We start from the raw sequence: 7999 nt of genomic DNA, 5'->3' as shown, positions 1-7999 counted from the left end.
GTAGATGAGCCAGAGAAAGGATTGCAACTCCCAGCTCTCGGCTTCCTAGGAAGTACGACTTCTGGAATACATCTTCCCAGTGACCAGGAAGGTGTCCGAAATCACCCTTCCGATGAGCAGGAAAACTCAAAGGCAGGGAAAAGCGTGTGGTGATGCCTCTGAGCAGACAGCAGTATCCCAAGACGGGACCAAGAGAGACACTGTCACGCAGCCGAAAGAAGACTAGACGGGGGGTCACAGAAGACCTGTGTTTGGGTTTTGTTTAACATGCACCATGAATAACACCCACTTCAAGTCCCTTTCATAAAATGTTGATAAATAGGTAGCTATCTCACTAGATTATTACGGGAATTAAATGAAAAAAAAAAAAAGTATGGAAAGGAGTTTTGTAAGTGAGTGCTAGGGATTCTTCTCGGGTGGATAAACTTCCAAAGTAGCTGTCTCTGATGAGGAACTTTCTGGACCAAAGCACTACAGAATATTTAGAAGGGAGCCGGGGGCAGGGCAGCAGAAAACCTGGAAAGTTGTCTTCTCAAGTTTCCCTCTACAGAGTCCGGGCAAAGGCACATCCATTCACTTTTTTTGCAACATCTCCCAGCAGAGCATTCTGGAACTAGAAAACAGGGACCCTGACTTGGGCGAGGAACACAAACAACTTGTCTCCTCTCTCGGGCACTGTACCGAAACCAGCCAAACATCTGCCAGAACACGCCCCAGCGTGGAAGGTGGAGGTGGTGGGCAGGCAGTGTGCAAAGTCAAAGCTGTGCTCGCTTCAGCTGAAGGAAGGGACACGGACATTCACGGAGCACCTCCCGTGTGCTGGGCACAGGCCTGGATCCCTTCGCTTCAGAGCTTTCCTCCAAACGCTGGGGGCCTACCCCCACCTCCCTCACCATCACATGGTACAAGTGCTTTTACGTGGTGGACATGCTCTCTCTTCCCTGACTCGCTCACCAGCCCCTGGAGCCAGACGACCTGGACCCTCATCCCCACTCTTCCAAATCTTTGTGATCATTTTGGAGGAACTTCAGTGTTCTGAGCTAGGAGGCTGGGACAAGAACCCCACATTTGCCTTGCTTTACCAGACTGCTTTCAGACAAAAAAAAAGTGGGTGTGAGAAACTTTGGAAACTGGGTCGAACACTGAAGAGTATGTCACCCTGGTCAAGCCCCTCAAGAGATTCCCACCGCACTTCACTAAACATTAAATTTCTACGTTGTTCCCAGCCCACATGCCTGGCCCTATCTTCCAGCCTGCCCCCTTGTTCTCTGAGCTCCTTGCAAACCAGTCATCCTGCAGGCCATTACACACAGGGAGCAAATGTCGCTTCCCCTTCCAGGAGTCACCTCCTCTGGCTTTAGGTCTCAATTTAGAATTAGAGTCACTTCGGAAGAAAGCTGCTTTCCCCTCTCAGGTCAGGATCTGTTTTATTCACTCATGTATATTTCCAGCATATAGAGCAGTGCATGGCACGTAGTAAGTGCTCAATAAATACCTCTTGGAGGTGAAGGTTTGTTAGAGGGGGTATATATAGCACAGACTCAAAATCATTGACTCTGGAGTCAGAATACTCAGCCTGACCCTGGCCACTCTACTCAGAGCTGTTAGCACTCTGACTTCACTTCTCTGTGCCCCAGTTTCTTCAGTTACGCCCAAAGGGATCATAATTACGCCTACCTCTTAGGAGTTGCTGTGAGGGTTAAATAAGTGGGTTTAATCCAGGAACTGCTAAAGTTCCCAGAATGAAGCCAGGCAGGTGGTCGGTACTATGTAAGTGTAACTATTCTTGTTGAGATCCTACTCATGCTCCTCCCCTGACCCAGGTCACATCCTTTCTCTTTGTGGAAGCTACTCCAGCTTGGTCCTCGTCCTCTGCTCTCCTAGCTCATAGTGCCTTCTCCCTGCACATGGGAACCTTGCACATGTTTATTTGCTACTGTGGCTTGACCGTTACCTAAGAGTGTAAGGTACCTAAGAGTGACTCCTTCCCAGGAGAGATCACAACAGCACAGAGGAAGGGTGAGAGAGGAAGGCCCGAGGGCTACTTGGAAAAGGCAGAGAGCCAGAGGATCTGGGCAAATGGAGTGGGGCACATGGTGAGGGCTTCTTGTGAAACCCACTTAAAGTCTCCTTGGGGTTTCTTCCTTGAAACCTGTTTGTGGGGGCAAAGATTCTAGCCTTGAGTAGTTGCTTCATGGGCTAAAAAAAAAAAAATGCCGTGTGTGTGTGTGTGTGTGTGTGTGTGTGTGTGTGTGAATAAATGGTTAGCCATTAAGATGTAAAATGCAGCTGTCACAGTCCATAGAACAACAGACAGGTTAATATGGGTGCTTAAGAATGCTATTTCCTCATATTAACCCCAGAGCAACAGCAACCTATCCAGATAGACTCGGGAGTGCTTGCCCCGGAAACCTGCCGCTTTTTGCTCTAATAATATTTGATGTTTAAATAATAGTTGATGTTTGTTTCCAAGCAGAGTTCGCTAGCTTGCTTCCCTCCCTCCCTCCTTCCTACTCTAAGAATATCTTGGCCTTAGCTTTCTTTCTGAAATCTGGGTTATAAGCCTGCAGATGTGCATCTGGGTCACATTTAGTTTCCGAACTTGCCTCCTGACTGGGTTCCTTGACTTCCATTACTCCTCTCCCTCTGCCACCTCCCAACCAACCCAGCCTACCTACATGCTGCCCGCCAGGGAGCTGATTTAACTTAAAAAAAAAATATGTTTAAATGGTAAAAAAAAAAAAAAAAAAGGTTGTAAGTCCTTCCCGGCAAGAGGCGAGCTTCAGTTCCGCGAACTGCGTGAACAGCTATGACTTGCTCTCCTGGAGGAAACCGAGGCTGGCTCACAGCACTCACCTGTCCGGGAGCAAGGCCGGGCGGTGGCCGGCACACGGGCCCCAGAGGGACAGAGCTGTGGCTCTGCTGGACTGGCAGCTTGGGGAAGTGACTGCAGGGTGCACCCTGCACGCTGGCCACCGCGGTGGAAGCTGGCACCCCAGCCCCGGTGACAGACTTCCGCGCGAGGGCAGGCTGCCTGCACAGGCAGGTAGTTCTCCATTCCCCTTCGGCTACTGTCCGAGTTGTGGGCAATCCGTGCACCACTGGGGAGGCGCGGATGGGAGGTGAAGGGTGTGACCCGGGCACCGTCAGAAGTCACTAGCAGATCCTCAAGTGGGCCAGGCTCTCTGAGGCCCGGGGCACCTTGTCCATGCTGTGCCCTTTCTCTCTGTCATCCAATCTTCCTCTGAGCAATTCCGCCTGTCCCGAAAGACGCAGAAGGTCACCTCCTTCCAACAGCCTCCCCCACCCTCTGACTAGATCAGAAGCCCATCTTCCGGGCTTCCGTGGCTCCTGTGCTTCCCCTGCTGCTGTGATTCTCACCTTTGTGAGATCATCTGCCTATTTAGTGGTCTCTAGCGAATAGCTCCCATGAATGCCTACCAGGGCAAGATGCTTTGGGTACAAAGGGCAAAAAATAATCAGTACAGGGGCGCATGGGTGGCTCAGTCGGTTGAGCGTCCGACTTCGGCTCAGGTCGTGATCTCACAGCTCGTGAGTTCGAGCCCCGCGTCGGGCTCTGTGCTGACAGCTCGGAGCCTGGAGTCTGCTTTGGATTCTGTGTCTCCCTCTCTCTCTGCCCCTAACCCACTCGCATCCTGTCTCTGTCTCTCTCAAAAATAAATAAACGTTAAAAAAAAATAAGAAAAATAATCAGTACATTAATTAACATATATACCAACTCTCCACCTTTCTCCGGAAAGAATTTAAGGCAGCATAAAAATGAAAAATGTCCCTGAGCAGCTTACAGTCAGGGGGAATGGCAGACAGATAAGCAGTTTAAGAAAATATTAGCTGGGGAGCCTGCGTGGCTCAGGGGATTAAGTGTCTGATGCCTGATTTTGGCTCAGGTCATGATGCCACGGTTTGTGAGTTTGAGCCCCACATCAGGATATGGGTTGATGGTGTGGAGCCTGCTTGGGATGCTCTCTCTCTGCCCCTCCCCAGCTCATGCTCTGTATCTCAAAATAAAGAAATAAACTTAAAAGAATAAAATAAATTTAAAAAAAGTATTACCTGACAGGGGCTGAGATAATGTGATCTGGCTGAGGGCCTCGGGTGGGGCTTGGGGGAGGGGCTTCTCCCTGGTATCCCCCAGAACCTGGTGCAGACCCCAACATGGGGGCTGCTCAGTGAATATCATTTGTGAAATGAATGAGGTGGGTAGGAAGGGAGTACATGAAGGGACCTTAGAGATCACCCATTTCAATGAGGAAAACAGTTAGTGGTGGTGTAAGAAACAGAATTTGGGCCTCTAAGGACTTCCACCGGAAAATCTAAATCCCATTGAATGAAATGCAGAAAGGTAAACAACTTCTCTTCTCTGGGCCTCAGTTTTCTCACCCATAAAAGAAGAGGGACGCCTGGGTGGTCCAGCCCGTTAAGAGTCCAGCTTTTGATTTCAGCTCAGGTCATGAACTCATGGTTTGTGAGATCGAGGCCTGCATTGGGCTCTGGGCTGACAGTATGGAGCCTGCTTGGGATTCTCTCTCCCTCTCTCTCTCTGCCCTTCCTCCCCCCCCCCCCGTCCCGCCTCACTCTGTCTCTCTCTCTCTCTCTCTCAAAAATAAACACTTAAAAGAAAAAAGAAAAGGGTTGGAGTAGATCAGTACAGAAAGCTGTTACGGCTTATAATCAGTTACCAAAAAGGGTTGAGGAGTTGCGAGGTCACTGTATCTGTCTTCTTCTGATACACATCCAAGAACCTACTAACAGCAAACTTCATCCATTCACCCAAAATACCTGTACTAAGTGTTAACTGTGTGCCAGGTGCTGACCTGAGCATAAGTGCAGGGCACCCACAGACCCAACTTTCCCTAAGCCTGCTCTCCTTGTATAGGTCTCTAAAACCCTGGGTTTAGCCCAACAATCTGCTTTACAACTTGGAGCAAGCCCCTGACATCTCTGTACTTTCCACCTTCCTTCTTCCCTATTCCTTTGCTTTCTCCTTCTTTCATACCTTCATTCATCCATCCATCCATCCATCCATCCATCCATCCATCCATCCCACCCACCCACCAAATGCTTACAATATCTTCTAAGCACCCGGAACTGTGCTCTCCATGCTGCAGCTGCAGTGGTAAGACCCAGGACCTGCCTTCTAGAACTCAGCTGGGCCCCTTCTGTCTAGCGAGCCGAGCAGTTTGCAGAGCTATGGATTTCATCGGCATTCACCATCCTTCCATCCCTCCATGACTCTGTTCATGCCGTGTGTTTGCCTGGACTGTCTCAAACTTTTGACCCTCTTCCAAGGTCTAGTTCCTAGGCCGCCTACCCTGACCTTCCCTTCTCTGGGGTTCTGCAGCCCCCCGCTGGCCACCATGATGACACTCTAATGTATGGTGGGTTTGTCTGTTGGCCCCACTGCTCTGAACTCCGTGAGGCCCAGGACCGTGTATTTTCATCACTGCATCTGTAGCAATGCCAGAGGAAGCATGGCTGAAGTCAACTGAGATCAAGACCTCCCAAGCAGTAACTAGTCAGGGGGACAGGCTCAGGGGGACAGGGAAAAGGTACTCGCCTCACGGCTCGTCCTACCAGCAAACCCAACACTAGCCTGCCCGACAGCTTCCCTCTGCAGTCACAGGTTGTTCTCAGCTCCCGTGGTACCCAGGGACCCTGCTTCCTGCACCTTGGGCACTTTGCACCTATATCCTTGGATGCCTTGTGTAGTCCCTCTGCAGGACTTTCTGCAAATTTGCTGGGCAATGTGCAGAATCCAAGGTAAGAAAATGTAGCCTGGAATCATAGCCACAAATACAAAACACCTACAGAACCTTGAGCTTTTCTGGCTGCACCAGAAAATTTTGGTAAAGTTCTCCAAGGAAGACAAGATCATTTCTCCCTTACAAAGTCTATTCACATCAGCCAGAGCACAGGAGGCCATCGACAGCCCTGGGTCCAAAACAGCCAGGGTGTGAACCTTGGCTCTGCTGTGCTAGCTATGAGCTAGCATGGCTGATGCTGACCTTGGGCCTCCAGCTGGATCAGGCTCCAGTCCTCCTCCATATTTCCAGTCTTGCGGCCAATCCTCTCTGCCCAGAAGAGTAATTCAATTGCTGGCTCACTCACACATCCATGCAGCCACTTACTCTATTACTTTTCATCTCTTCACTTAATCACTCATTCCTTCATTCACTCATCCATCCACATTCATTTCTTTGAATTTGCACTTACTCATTTACTCAAGAACGCACATTAATTCACTCTACTCATCCATTCATTCATTTCTTCATTTACTCATCAACTCATTCATCCATCCACTCTTTCACTCCTTCCTTCATTCACTCCCTCTGTCCTGTACTCACTCACTCGGTGCCTCACTCACCACCTACACATGCCCCGTCGCCATTCCTCAGCATAGCATCCTGCCAGGAACACGGCCTCCATCCTGCCCGGGTCCATTAGTCCTCACTCCCAGGACATTCTCTTCCATTTCAACATCCAGCCTGCTGAACTGTGCAGGCATGTGTCCTAGTGTGCAGAGGATACGCTTTCTACTCAGGAACAGATGTTGTTGTAATTACTGTTTTGACTTTCACCCTTTAATGCCAGAGAATTCTTTCCACAAACTCCTCCAGGATGCAGGAAGGCAACGACTCAGCATGGGCAGAACGTGCAGTGCCTGGGGGTTCAGATTCCAGGACACGGGAGATTCCTGGCAATCAGAGCTACAGGGAACTTGGAGAGCCTCCCTACTCCAGGGCTTTGGAACCTGGGCTCCAGGGATGAGCTGGGAGGGGGGGAGGCAGGCCTGGAGAGCAGTAGACTTTGTGAGCCAAGTTGAGGAGTACGAAAGGGAGTCCCAAGAATATGCAGTCATGATCAGTCTGGGTTTGGGTTACTGTGATGACAGGTGACAGGGTCAATGGAAAATGTAGAGGTTTACTGGCATGGGGCCATTGAGAAGCAATGTCATGGCAGAAGATTAAAATCATAATTTGCTGACCACCTACCATGTGCCAGGGGCTTCCCATACTTCACGCTAGCTGTCCTTCAATGATCACTTTCCCTTTCTTTTAGAAAGTAGAATTCCCTGAGCTTTACCTGGTCACATGACCTCTCGGCTAAGACTACATTTCCCAGATGCCCTCACAGCAAGGTATGACCAGCTAAGCTCTGGCCAATGGCTGTGAGTGGAGGTGTTCTATGCAACCTCTTGGTTGCACTGTTAGAAGGAAGCTGGTGCCTTCCACTTCCTGTTTCACTGCCTGCTGGCTAACGTGTGGCCCCCTCTAGTGAGCCATCTCTGTCTCTGGGATTGAGGGCATAACCTCGGGGATGGCAACACAAGACAGAAGCCACTTTCAGTTCCTGCAGAACCCTGTGACGCAGAACTTCTCTATCCCCCTAGCTGAGATTTTACACGCAAGAGAAACAAGCATCTGTTATGCTTTGGCCACTGTTGTTTCATTCCCCATTAAAGCAGCCAAGCCAACATCTACTAAGATGGGAGGATCTCCTGCATCATGTTTTCTTACACAGAAACTTCCTTTAGAGGATCTCTTGTGGCTTCTCTCACTCCCTCACTTGATCTGCCCTGTTGTGGTTGAAAAGCATCCCCCCGAAACCCACGTGTGCTGGGAACCTCAGAACGTGACCTCATTTGGAATCAGGGTCTTTGCAGATATAATTAAGGTGAAGATCCGGATAAGAGCCTATGGGATTAGGTGGACCCTAAATCTAACGAGAGTACCCTTATAAAGGATGGAAGAGGACACCGTGAGGCACAGAGGAGAATGCTGGGTGACGATGGTGCAGAGACTGCAAGGAGGCATGCACAGCAGAGGAGCCCCAAGGAAGCTAGGAGAGAGGCCCGGAACGGATTCTCCCTCAGGGCCTCCAGAAGGAACCAAACTTGCTGACTTCATCTGGATTTGGGACTTTTCAGTTTCTAGAACAGTGAGAGGATACATTTCCATTGTGTTAAATCCCCGAGTTT

The sequence above is a fragment of the Lynx canadensis genome, chromosome D1 (assembly GCF_007474595.2).
Source record: "Lynx canadensis isolate LIC74 chromosome D1, mLynCan4.pri.v2, whole genome shotgun sequence".
Lineage (NCBI taxonomy): Eukaryota > Metazoa > Chordata > Mammalia > Carnivora > Felidae > Lynx > Lynx canadensis.
The sequence above is the reverse complement of the archived record's forward strand: the minus strand, read 5'-3'. Positions refer to the sequence as shown.